This window comes from Rhipicephalus microplus, chromosome X, assembly GCF_043290135.1.
Source record: "Rhipicephalus microplus isolate Deutch F79 chromosome X, USDA_Rmic, whole genome shotgun sequence".
Taxonomy (NCBI): Eukaryota; Metazoa; Arthropoda; class Arachnida; order Ixodida; family Ixodidae; genus Rhipicephalus; species Rhipicephalus microplus.
Window position 1 is genome coordinate 356614590 of NC_134710.1, and position 12070 is coordinate 356626659.

Consider the following 12070-nt stretch of genomic DNA (forward strand, 5'->3'; position numbering starts at 1 on the left):
GGGTCTTTTCGAAAGATGCTAGCACTTTTGTGCTGCGTTCCTACACTGCTACTCGGAAGGCCTTATAGGTTTTTGAGGTAACCGCTGCGACCAGTGCTTCTTGTATCCGAATGAGTATGCCGTCAAAAGCTGAATACGCACGCCGTTCATATAACGGAGCTACGTCTGGGCCAGTGTATCTTGAGATATAAGGCAAGTCGTAGTTTCGATTGTAATAGAAGTGCTCTTTTCTTTTTTGTTTGACGATCCATGCTCTTAGGTTTCTAATGAATAAGGTAGTGTGCTTCAGAACACTCACTTGTTCGTGTTCGGAGTATACGATAATATAACCACGCACGCACGCGCGACCTTCGCCAGCGCGTTTGTGGGCGCGTATATACACGCATGCTAAATCAAAAATGTTGGGGGGAAGAATTACAAAAGCTTTCTTTGTTTTCTTTGAGAATAAGTAGCACCAGTACTTATACAGAAAAGAAACATGCGCGAAAAATACAGTCGCAACTATTGCAGCAAATTTCCTAAAGCACTTGCTTATATAAACGAAACTTTATTCCAGACACAGACAAGGCCGAATATTGATAAGACTGCACACAAGATGAATAATGGTGTACTCGCCGAGGAGAATTAAGCCACCATGAGCGAATGCATCAGAACGAACTACCGTACTGTCCGTCACCTTCTTTACAATGCGTAAGTTTCTGATTTGCGCCGTCCTCCGTCGCGCGTCGTCTACATCAGTCTGGACGTGATAGAACGATACGTTGCCATCTTTCCACCACGATGCCATGCATCGCAACACACTGCAAAGGTCTCTGGAGATCGCGCTTTCTTCTTTTTTGCGCTAGCGCCTATGGCATGGCGAAAAGGAATTAACTATGCAGCCGCGTCTCAACACTTTCAACGAGGTCACATATTCCCTTTCAAAGTTGACTCTTTTAGCGCCGTTTCCAGGTGTGGTCGCTATAGATAGCGAACGCTCAAATGGAGTTACGAATAACCCACTACATCATGAGGACATCACCTTTACAGGGCCTTATATAGGTTTGCAGAGACGTCGCAGGAAAAAAAGCGGCAGTGCTTCACTTTGAATTAAGCAGTCTTAAAATAGTTCGATCCCCCGGCCGTGGCGTCCAATAGTGGGCGCCATGACCGGGTGACGGTACACTGCTAAGCAACAAGTCGTGGGTGCAATTTCCAACAAAGTTGTACACTTTCCGATGGGAGCGATAAGCGAGAACACACATGCAACTCAGTTTTAGGTGCCCAATAAAGAGCCCCTTGTGATCATAATAATCTAGCATACCCCCACTACGACTAGCCTCTAATAATGTAGTGGTGTCGTACAGGGTTCTGTTAACGTTTGCTCGCGAGGTCTAGCCAAATGGAGTCTCGACAATTCTTGATGTCTTCGAACTCACAAGCAGTTAACACTCTCGGGGAGAAGAATAAACACAGATCAACCATTTGAACTGATAGGACACTGTACTTTCGTTGATACATGCTTTAGCAGATTTGTTGCTTAACAACTTTTACTTATCTAGTACTGGAATCCCGTCCACCGAAGAAAAACAGTGTGCGAATTGAGTAATAACACTAGGACATGTTCAACAGCGAGATGTTTTACACCCCGCTTACGCTTCTGGTCAGTGCGATCTCCGACTTTGTTTGTCCTTAGCGTTCTCGTCATAGCAAATTACTAAGGCACTCGGCTGCTGACCCGCAGGTCGCGGGATCGAATTTCGGTTGCGGCGACTGCATTTCCCATGAAGGCGGAAATGTTGTAGGCCCACGTGCTCAGATTTGGGTGCACTTTAAAGAACCCCAGGTGGTCGAAATTTCCGGGGCATTTCACTACTGCTTCTCTCATAATCATATGGTGGTTTTGGGACGTTAAACCTAACATATTCATATCAATCATTATCCAATAGTTTTTTTACCCCACGGGAAGCTTTAAAATGCGAGTTTCAAATCGCAGGCTACACCACCTTTTGTATAGGGTTGAGAAAAGTTCGGCACAGACAACCAAAGTCTCATTTATAGCGTTTCTCATAGTTCATCTGGTGTTTTGGAACGGGCATCTCAGGAAATGAAAGCTAACACGTTTGTGTTTGGTGATGGGTTTCAGGACATCGTGCAGTAATTTGTTTTGCCAACTTTTGTCAGTGGCATAGGTATTGCACATAGACGATTTCTGTGCTTGTTGAAAAATACGACTGTCCACAGAGGCTTGAGCACTGCCGTACAGCTACCAATCTCCCAGGAAACCAATCCGCGGCGGTTAAACTTCGACAATACGTGCAAGTGAAAGCGGGCAGCAGGAGGCTGCTCGTGACAGTACGTACAAAGCCGTCTCTTTCCAGTCTACGCTTCTCGCTGCGTTTGAGCTTTATCTCATTCTACCACTCATTCAGCCATTCGGTCAAACAGTAACTCACTCTTTTTGTCTCTCTGCACCAAAAGTAGTTAACGTGGTCGATAGTTTCTTCCCACGTGTAGTTTTGCTCTCTCTTTGCTCTCTCTTTCTCTCTCTTTGCTATTCCAATACCTGTAGGAGTCAGTGACAGTGCACTGAATAGCAGGTTATCACTTTTGATCTGATTCCATAAGGATTGAAATCGTTCATTTACCTTAGAGGTTACCACGGCAAAACTGGGAGCAATCGAACACGATCTTTCATTTCGTTTTCCCTTTGTGTTTATTTCGGGACCGTGAAGTAACTTCAAGCAATAACGAGGCACCTCTCTCTCACATACACACACATGCACGCATGTACGTGCCTGTAGAGAGACAGGCAGACAGCGTCAGACATACAGGGAGTAGAATTGCTCTACTACTGTTTAGGCTGGCTGCAGTCGTTTGGTAATAGATATTCATAAATAAGGCGCAAACTTCAGGACCACTTGTTCTGTATGGTCTGTCATCTCACGGCCCAATGGCATTACTGTTTTGTTTTTCAGCGTGTTGAAACAAAGGTAAATTTATATTTTAAAGTCGAGCTGTCCGTACGACGTAGCCATAGCTACCACAGAAAGAGGTGAACTGCTCTATGCCACTACTTTACCGAAACGTATAATCCTCCAGCCTATTAAAACGTGGCCGCCATGTACGGGCTGTCATGTACGGTCATTGCAGGTTACAGATACCATGGCGGCAAAGTGAATGGCTCACAAATTTGACGCTCTACGGCCAACAAAAGCGACGTACCAGTGGCAATCTTACACAACTCGGCAACGAGTAATTCCAGCGCCGCAAAACCCCATCGTCGCTTCTCGCCGGACACTTTCAACCACTTGACATTTTGTAAGAACCGTTCTTCCGCGTTAGCTTAGACATACTCGACCCTTTTCCGCTGTCTTCTTCTGACAACAGGTAGATAGCTGTGGCCACAGACTACGCCACGTGCTACGCTATCACACGAGCTTTTCAACAAGCTGCGTCACAAATGTCCCCGACTTCCTCCTTCACGACTTGATTTCGAGCTTCACGCCAGCCGCTTACTGACCGTGGCTGCACCTTTCTATTGAAGGCCACAGCAGATACACTGTAGTCATGTGAAACGCGGCACAAGCTCACTAGGTCGTACCACCAGCTGACAAATGGACTCACAGAGCGTCTGAATCGAACACTAACTGACAGGCTTGCGAAGCATGTTTCTTCCAAACACTCTGACTGGGACCTTGCTTTACCGCACGTGGCATTTGCATGTCATTCTTCGCGCCATCACACTGCCACTTACTCTTCATTTTTTCTGTTGTTCGACCACGAACATACACTACCTCTAGATACAGTCATCCCGTTTACCGCAGCACCGACCAGCGAATATGACCTTATGGCTATAACTCGGGCTGCCCATGCAGGCGAAATCACCAGCACTCGCCTTTTGGCCTCTCAGGAGAACCATGCGGCGTTTTTACGATGAACGGCACGGATACGTGTACTTTCCGCCTGGTTCTTTAGTTCTGCTATGTTCTCCAACTCGTCCAGTCGGCCTTTCGGAAAAACTACTTTCCCGCTACACAGGTTCACACCGAGTCTTTTGTGAGGTTAATCTTGTGACATACAAAATTGCCTCGGCCATGTCGTCATCTTGCTTGCGAAAATACACACTTAAAAATCATATAAGCGCCACAACACGCCGTTCCTTGTTTTCAGGCGGTGTTGCTTCAAGGGCCATATCCGAGATGTTTTCTTATTAAAAATGAAGAAATTTAGCACACCGTGTTTTTAAAACAGTGTGCTGATGAGCGATCCCCCTAACTCATTCTTGCCCACAGCACTGTGAATTTCACTAGTCAGGTACACTTTGCCACAACAACCACTGACACTAGAGCATGGAATCGATCATTCCTTGTCAACATGCCCGTATGTACCAACAAATAGCTAGGGCTGCAATAGTGATCTAGTGTAAACTGATAGCCAAGGTTAACATTAACACAGGGACTGTCCCGTGAAATGCTTCGCGTCAAACAGTGTCACCAGTACCGCTCAGCGTAATAAGGAAGACAGAAGAAAATGGACGGTGGCCTGGTACAGTAAACGTCACGTGGCTTGCTGGGAGGAGTATGCAATAAAGAAGTGTTCTTTGCGGGCTTCAGTCGAAGTAATTGGCGCGCTCACATAGATGGTGATTTCTTAACAGATGACGCAGCAGTTATGCGGAGGCGTTGCACGTGGCGTGTCCATTCCTGTTTTTCCTGTTTAAGTTAAGGAGGGGCAATTCGTGGCGAATTGTATTCTGCCAGTGAGAGAGCGGAGGAGAATAAATGGTGACAGTCCCTCCTCACTTCCTCAGTGTGATACGCAAAGACTTACATTTGTTAGTCTTATCTGTTTATACACTATGGTGCTGCAAGAGCGTATGCTAATTGCGATGCCGTACTCCATCATGAAATGCACTCTCCTGCAGCAATGATGTCATCCTAAGGCGTTGCCACCACTTACACGGAGGGGATGAGCTTAAAATGCAGTGCGAGGATACATTTATCGCATTCGCCCAAATGCTGTCAATGGGTGAGAGCCTCGTCTGGCAGGAAGAGTATAGCGAACGCCTCACGCCAATATCTCAGACAGAGTCGTTTGCATAATCTTGGGGTCTTGAGAGGCACGTTTATGAATAATTGTGGTTAAGAGCGTGGTAGCTAAGGGATGGAGGAGTAGCTCTAGGATGTGATAAAAAGATTGGCTCTATAGTGATGTTGACTGAATATCTTAACAGCCAATATCTTCCTTCCGTCGCAGCTTCTTTCAGGCTTTGATATTATTTGGCGGTCGCCGGTATCTCCGTTGCGGACATGTGGCGTTTTCGTTTAAGAGTGTTTTCTTCGGGGTTTTTTCGCCTCGGTTACTTTCAAGTAGCCTAGAGAGACGGAAAGAGATATGCGTATACCTAATAAGTAAGCATCATTTGCAGAAATAGTTGGACCGAATGATCAGCTCATACTGTTTGCTTGAGGGAAGTAAGTTTCATGCGTTTTAAACTCTCCCAGGTCTCTAATTGTGTATTGTGTTAGCACGCAGGACTACAAACGTTATTAACGAGTGGAACGACGACTATGAAATGACGACGGTGGCATGAAGAGTGAAGGCTCTGACCTAATTCTTGCGAATTCTATGAATGTTGGTCGTCTGCGTTTTTAGATGCCTCAGCGGTATCAAAACTCGCTTGTGCTTCGTATGGAGACGCATTCCTCTGTGGTTAAATGAATTTAGTGCGAAGAAGCCTTCTTATAGCCTAAAGGCATAAACAAGCGAGTCTTTAAGCGGTAGTGCTTAGAACTCCCGATAAGCACCACCTATTAAAGTAATCATTAAAGCGGGATTACTCCCGCTCGTGCTGCCAAACGTACCACCACGCGTTTGTGAAAATATAATAATAATTGTTGGAATTTAACATCCCCAAATCATGATATGATTATGAGAGACGCCGTAGTGGAGTGCTCCGGTAATTTTCACCGACTGTGGTTCTTTTGCGTGCGCCTGAATCTAAGCACACAGGCCTCGAGTATTTTCGCCTCCATCAAATTTCGGCCGTCATGGCCTAGATGTGATCCCGCTGCCTGTCACCGAGCTCTGTTAGTTGAGTGTAATCCTGACTTCATCTTTGATTACGTCACGCGTAGTGGAACAGTTGTGCCGTTTTTTCACGTGAAAAAGTATGATAGTGTTTTGGCATTCATTCTAAGGGCAGTGATATCGAATTAAGGCACATTTCAGATAGTTTGCACGTGTAGGGACAAGCAATAAGAGTATGTTTTTTTTTTGTTTTAACGAGGCTTCCAGTCACAATGAAAAGCTTTTGCATCCTCTTTTTCGATCTCTATTTTCAACATATCCTTCAATGCAGAGTATCCAACCTCGCTACTATACTTCGTTAACCTTTCTTTCTTCACGCTCTCTCTCTTCTTATATGCATGCAGTCTCACCAAGAGATGTGCGGGCTAATTTAGCCGTTTCAAGTCAAATAAATTTGCAAAGGTCTTTGGGGGAAGACATTAAATTAACGTCCAATTATTTTTACGGACTCCTCATTAGACAAACGCTATGAATGAGAGAGATTTTTTAAAACAAGAGGAGCCAAAATATTTTTGTGCAAGAGTGCGCGCATAGGCTTCATTTGGATAGTTTTCTTGTTTCTTTTATTTTAATGCTGCGTTTGTGAGAAGCACAGTCTTACACACACATCGCATATGTGTCCGAGCTCGCTTTCCACAATCTCAGTATTCCGTTCTTTAGCGTAAAGTACAAAGCGTGCACAGGCCTTGGTTGTTCTTTAATTTCGCAACTTGTCTGCATATGCCACGAAGATGGATGTCCTGATTCGGAAATGTTTTGGAGCTCTCGCGCTGGCCTCACTCCCTGTCAGGCTCTGCTTTAGCGCGAAGATGAGTTTCGCGTCCTTGTGCAATCGCCCTGCCCGAATAAGTAAAATTTTATACCTGAAAGCTATTTTCAGTGAGTGGTGCATTGCCCATGTGTTCACGTGTTTAAACATCCGTATATTGCTGAACTTTTCCTGCCATAGCAGCCATGCCCAAGTTTAGTGAACAGGCCACGCGGTAGCTTGTTCACTACCTCTTTGGCCACGGCTGCTTTTCTTCAGTAGTTATGCAATCTGTGACGTAACCCGTATGGTACAGATGGCAATGATGTTCGGTTGTCACATTACGTATAGGCGTAATCGTAAGTGTAGCCACTTCTTGCGGCACTGTGCTGAGAAATTTGGGTAGAGTCGGCCTGCTCGTCAGCTTTCTCTCAGCTCTCCTTTTTCCTTTATTTCTTTATTGCCCTATTTTATACCTTTCGCCCTGCTAGAGAGGTGCCCTCACATTGAAAAGCTGTAATGGTGTACTGTTCTTGCCTTTCTGTCCTTTTTAATAGTCACTCCGATGCAGTTCTGCTTCCTTTCGAGCTGGGCTTCATGAACACTCACAACGCCAGCACTAATAATGAACTGTGTATGATATCACAATATTAATAGAAAAATGTCGATGGAATTTCTATGAATGGTAAGCGTCGCTTATTATATTGAACAACACGTGCCCCTAATGAATGTTTTTCGTGCCCGTTGGTGAGCTCAATAATTTCTGCATAAATCAACATACCAGCAGAATTATCCCACATTTCAAAACATATGCTTCACGTTTCTTTTTATATGGTTAAGAACAAATATGCCCTCGTTGTAGTCTCTTACCTCGTTTACTCTGATTCTGTGACTGATTCAACTTGTTCGATGACTTACTTGTAGAGCAGTCGGCTTCCTGCAACAGCTACGAACACAAATCCTTGTTTACTCTTTTGCAGTAAGATGCATTCGACCATGCAAACAAAGAGTTTTTCTTAGTACGAGACCCACAGTCTACTCCATAAGATTTGGATGCCAGAATTTAAACTCAGTACTTGGCATTCACAATGCCATACCTGAGCAGAGGGAGACTGCGTTGTCCAACTGGAAAGCGGATGGCCAGACAAATCTGGCTTATTGAATGCTTTAGGCTGGTACATAAGGCTGCCGGAGTCCTGGACTGAGGGCTCATACAAAATTGCTCCGCAGAACACCACCTCTGGGGCCAGTGAAATTTATTCTCTATCTCTCTCATCGCAGCGTGGGTTCTGCACTCATACTAACAATCGACATCACCATTGTAATATTTAGCAGTGATTTTAAACAACTGGCTTACTAGTCTCCCGACAATGCGTCTTTGTCGGGCCATTTTTTTTTAATACGGAAGCTGCAAGGTCGTATGTCTAGCTGGAATGATACCTCACGCTCCTGGATATCTTGTTCAGAATAATGAGATGCAGAGTGAGTTGGCGCATAATTAGTAGAAAAAAAGTACACAAAAATACGAACACATAAAAGAAGTGTAACTTGTGTAGTTGCATCCTATTTTTCGTGTTCCTCGTTTGTTGTGCGCGTTTTCTTTTTCTCCCAAAGGGATACTTGTTCATATGCTACAATAGATAACTTACCCAGGAGAGAATCGTGGTGGATCACCAACCGTAAACGACAAACTAGGTAAGATGCGCTTTCGACTCACTCGCTTCTTAACCCAGATGATCTGCGCTGCGTTCAATTGCCACGTCGGTGAATCATACTTTGACATTAATGGTACGATCCAAACTGCGACAAAGTACTTGTGAATGCTCCTTGATGCCGCAAACAGTACCACTATTAAGACGAAGTGGCAGCCTAGGTATATAAACGTATATAACGTACATAAACGTATAGAAAACGTATATAGATACCTTTTCTTTATGGTACGAAAATTCAATCACAAAAAGAAATATTTTTTTCTGAAACTTCGCATCTATACGACTTATCTCCGTCGAAATTGATCAAGCAACACGCCTACCGTCTTTGAATGCTGGTTGCATATTGTAATACAGTACATGGTGGTACCATCTGTGTCCTGTGTTGTGCGTTATCCTTGCACACTAAAGATCTGTTGTGCAGGCCCGCACTATTTTTCAACGTTTGAGTCACATTTCAATGCGCGTCCTATCTGTGACTTTATTACTAAATTATGTTTCCTGTCATCATCTCTCAACTTTTCATTTTTCAGTTTATACTCAACGAGCATGGACTCATTGACAACATCAACGCCCATGATCAGTGCCGTTACTGATGTGGAAATCTATGATGCACTATTCTTAGCGGAATGGAATGGTTTCATCAGCTCTTCAGAGCCACAAATTAAGTCCAATATTGAGGCTCCATCTAACAACTTCGTAGTAGAGTTTAGATGAAGTACGCCTCGAATCTACCCTTAGCATTGCGCGGAGGAAAAATTCTGTGGAGCTGGCAGGCGCGTACCTGCCTTCAATAACTCTGAACTGCTCTCACGCTTCGCTCGTCTTGAATTTGGGTGTCTCAGACATTATTTTGCAGTGTTTTGAGGTCCGCTCGCTTATTTTTTTATTTGCCTGCGTGTTTTGTTCTTTAACTCACCGTGCTCGACTCTGAATTTGTGATGAGTCTACGGCGACGCCGCAGAGGAAACATTGCTTCACCACCCAACACCTCCGTGCCACTCAGCTCGGCATCGTCACCGCTTATTTCTTGGTAGCCGCATGCATCTATCCACCAGCCCTCGTCATCGCCCTTCCTTGTCACCCCCTTTTTGCCCCGAGGGCCTCAGCGAAATGTTCCGATCCCTGCGAGCGCATGCGCGCATCTTTGCGTTCAACGAATTCGCCCACGCCGCCTCTGACGACGAAGATGCTTGTCCCCTCTGTTTACCCGGTCTGTTTGTTTCGGGAAGAAAGACGTGGTCTCCCTGAAAGGAGCACACAATGCGAAAACACACGAACGCACGCACAGTACATACAGGAAATTTCGGAGGCAGGGAGCATTCACCTCCCGGGCGCTACACTTACGGGTGGCGCCGTGGAAAGTCGCCGTTGCCGAACACAAGCGAAGTGTACGCGCGGCTGGCCGTATAAACTGTGGAAGCTCCGTGGTATCAAAGGTACACACCAGCGACTACTATGAAAAATCGCAAGATCTTGCTGCTTTCGTCGCGTGTCGAGCCGATTCATCGCGGTGGTGCGGTGCATTGAAAGCGCGCTGCGCAAAACGAGGTCTGCGGGCAACCGTAAATATATACAGTGTCTTCGGATGCGGAGGAAGATAGCAGACAACATTGCTAAACTTCGTTTCACCAGTAACGTGCAGTGATGTGAGAACTAGAGCTGAGAGAACACTGCTCTCGTTCAGCAGAAGACAGTTTTCTATAACCATGTGCTGCATGGTTTTAGCGAAGAGTATACATACGTAGTACTTAGGCACGCTATTTGTGCGAATAAAGACGCACAAAAGAGTGGAGGGAAGTCGTAATGCACACTTCCGAAGCAACACTGTGTCTCTTATAGTTCAACAGCTCACCCACGCAGTTCTATGTAGATGTGGGGCACATGTATGACGCCTTTGTTCCTCGAAGCACAATGTTTAGTAGCAGTATGTGTGTTCTCTTGGGACAATGAGTGCTGTCTGCTTAGAGCTGGGAGACGCAAATATGGCTAGCGAAGAAAAGGGCTAGTCTCGATGGCGCAGTGCAGGAGGCAAGCACCGAACGGCAAGGAAAGCGTGGAACGAGAGATGTTCTTGGCTAACAGCCCCCATATCATTACTGATGAAAAACAACTGCTCGATTACATTGCACCACCATTCGCTAAGATCCACTGTGTACCATTTCGTGCCTATAGTTTGCTCATTAGCTAAGCAATCGTATAGTACGTAGTTGTCCTTTCTTTGTTGTATATACAGCCCAAGGATAGCCGTTAATTTTCTCTTGGAATGCAGTTCATGAGATATACCGCAAATGGCAATAGATGGGGCGCTTCTCCGATTTCTCTGAGCTTTCTCGTTAACTTTTGAAGGCTGTAACAGCTGCCGTCTTCACGCAAGCGTGTCTCATATATATTATTGCGATAGAGTTTACTCCAAGTAGATTCTGGCCTACGACGTCGCTTTGAGGTTTAGAGTAATGCTTTCATGCAGCTGTCAATGCCATGCCTTCCGGAATATTCTCGGAAGGCATAGAATTTAATTATGATCGCTTCTTTGAATGCGCAGCAACAGTATGAGTAATTATGCAAAGGTGCCGTCTTTTCCCAATACCCAGTGATAAAAGCCGAACAGTAGGCGCTAGAAGTGCAATCTGAACACAGCTTTCTTATCACATCCTTGAAACGGAGTCGCTGCTATTCTCCTTCGTCAAACCAATTCTGAGTAACGCTGTTGTAACAAATGTAAAGGCGGCCTTTCGGGACCCTTGCGCTGACAGACGTAAAGGTTCTGGTTGTAAAACCCAATAATAACTGTATCGTGTTACGACCTGAAACCACGATTTAATTATAAGTGACGCCGTTGTGGGGGGTGGTGGAAATTTCCGCCACCCGGGGTTATTTAACGTGCGCCTATATGTAACTACAGGTGTCTATGTTTACTGAATATGCATGAAGCGCTCTGAAAGGATCTTCAGGAGGGGACGCCGACTGAGCACTTCTATGACGCGCAAGCTAGTGGCACATCAAGCTGTCCCAATGAAGCTTTTACCTTAGTTATCAGCATATTTTCATCTTTCGTAACAAAGACAAATAAAGATAATTAAATGAAATCAATTACAGCGTAATAGCGAACTACAATGAACGATGAAAGACAAGCAGTTCTTGCAAACGAGAAAAGATTGTCGAATTCGCGATCCCACCGCGCTTTCTTTCCCACCGAAGGTGGTTTACTTGGTCGTGACGCCCGCTGACAGCAAACGATTTACTGCTGACTCGCGACCCTCTGCAGGCGCGCGCCACTTGGTCGCGCAGGCCGTTCTTTCCGCCACAGCGGCTTCTCGCGTGCTCCGTCCCACTAAACCTGACAGCTCCTTTTCTGCGCCGCTTACAGCTCGCTACACGTAAGGGCACTTCGGGGGCTGCGGCACTGCATTGTGCCGCTGCGCAGAGAAATAGGGCTGCCCCCGTGTAGGGCGGGCATGCCCGTGCACCGACGCTGCGGCAAGTGATGGAGCGTGCTGTCGGCCGGAAACACCGCGCTCGCATCGTTCGTCTAGCGCCG

General features: G+C 45.6%; 1 protein-coding gene across 1 annotated transcript in view; it reads left to right on the forward strand.

Moving 5' to 3' along the window:
• The window catches only part of LOC119161982 (mechanosensory protein 2), a 504482-nt gene that overhangs the window by 150142 nt on the left and 342270 nt on the right, over positions 1 to 12070 (forward strand). The gene's annotated exons all lie outside the window — the stretch shown is intronic.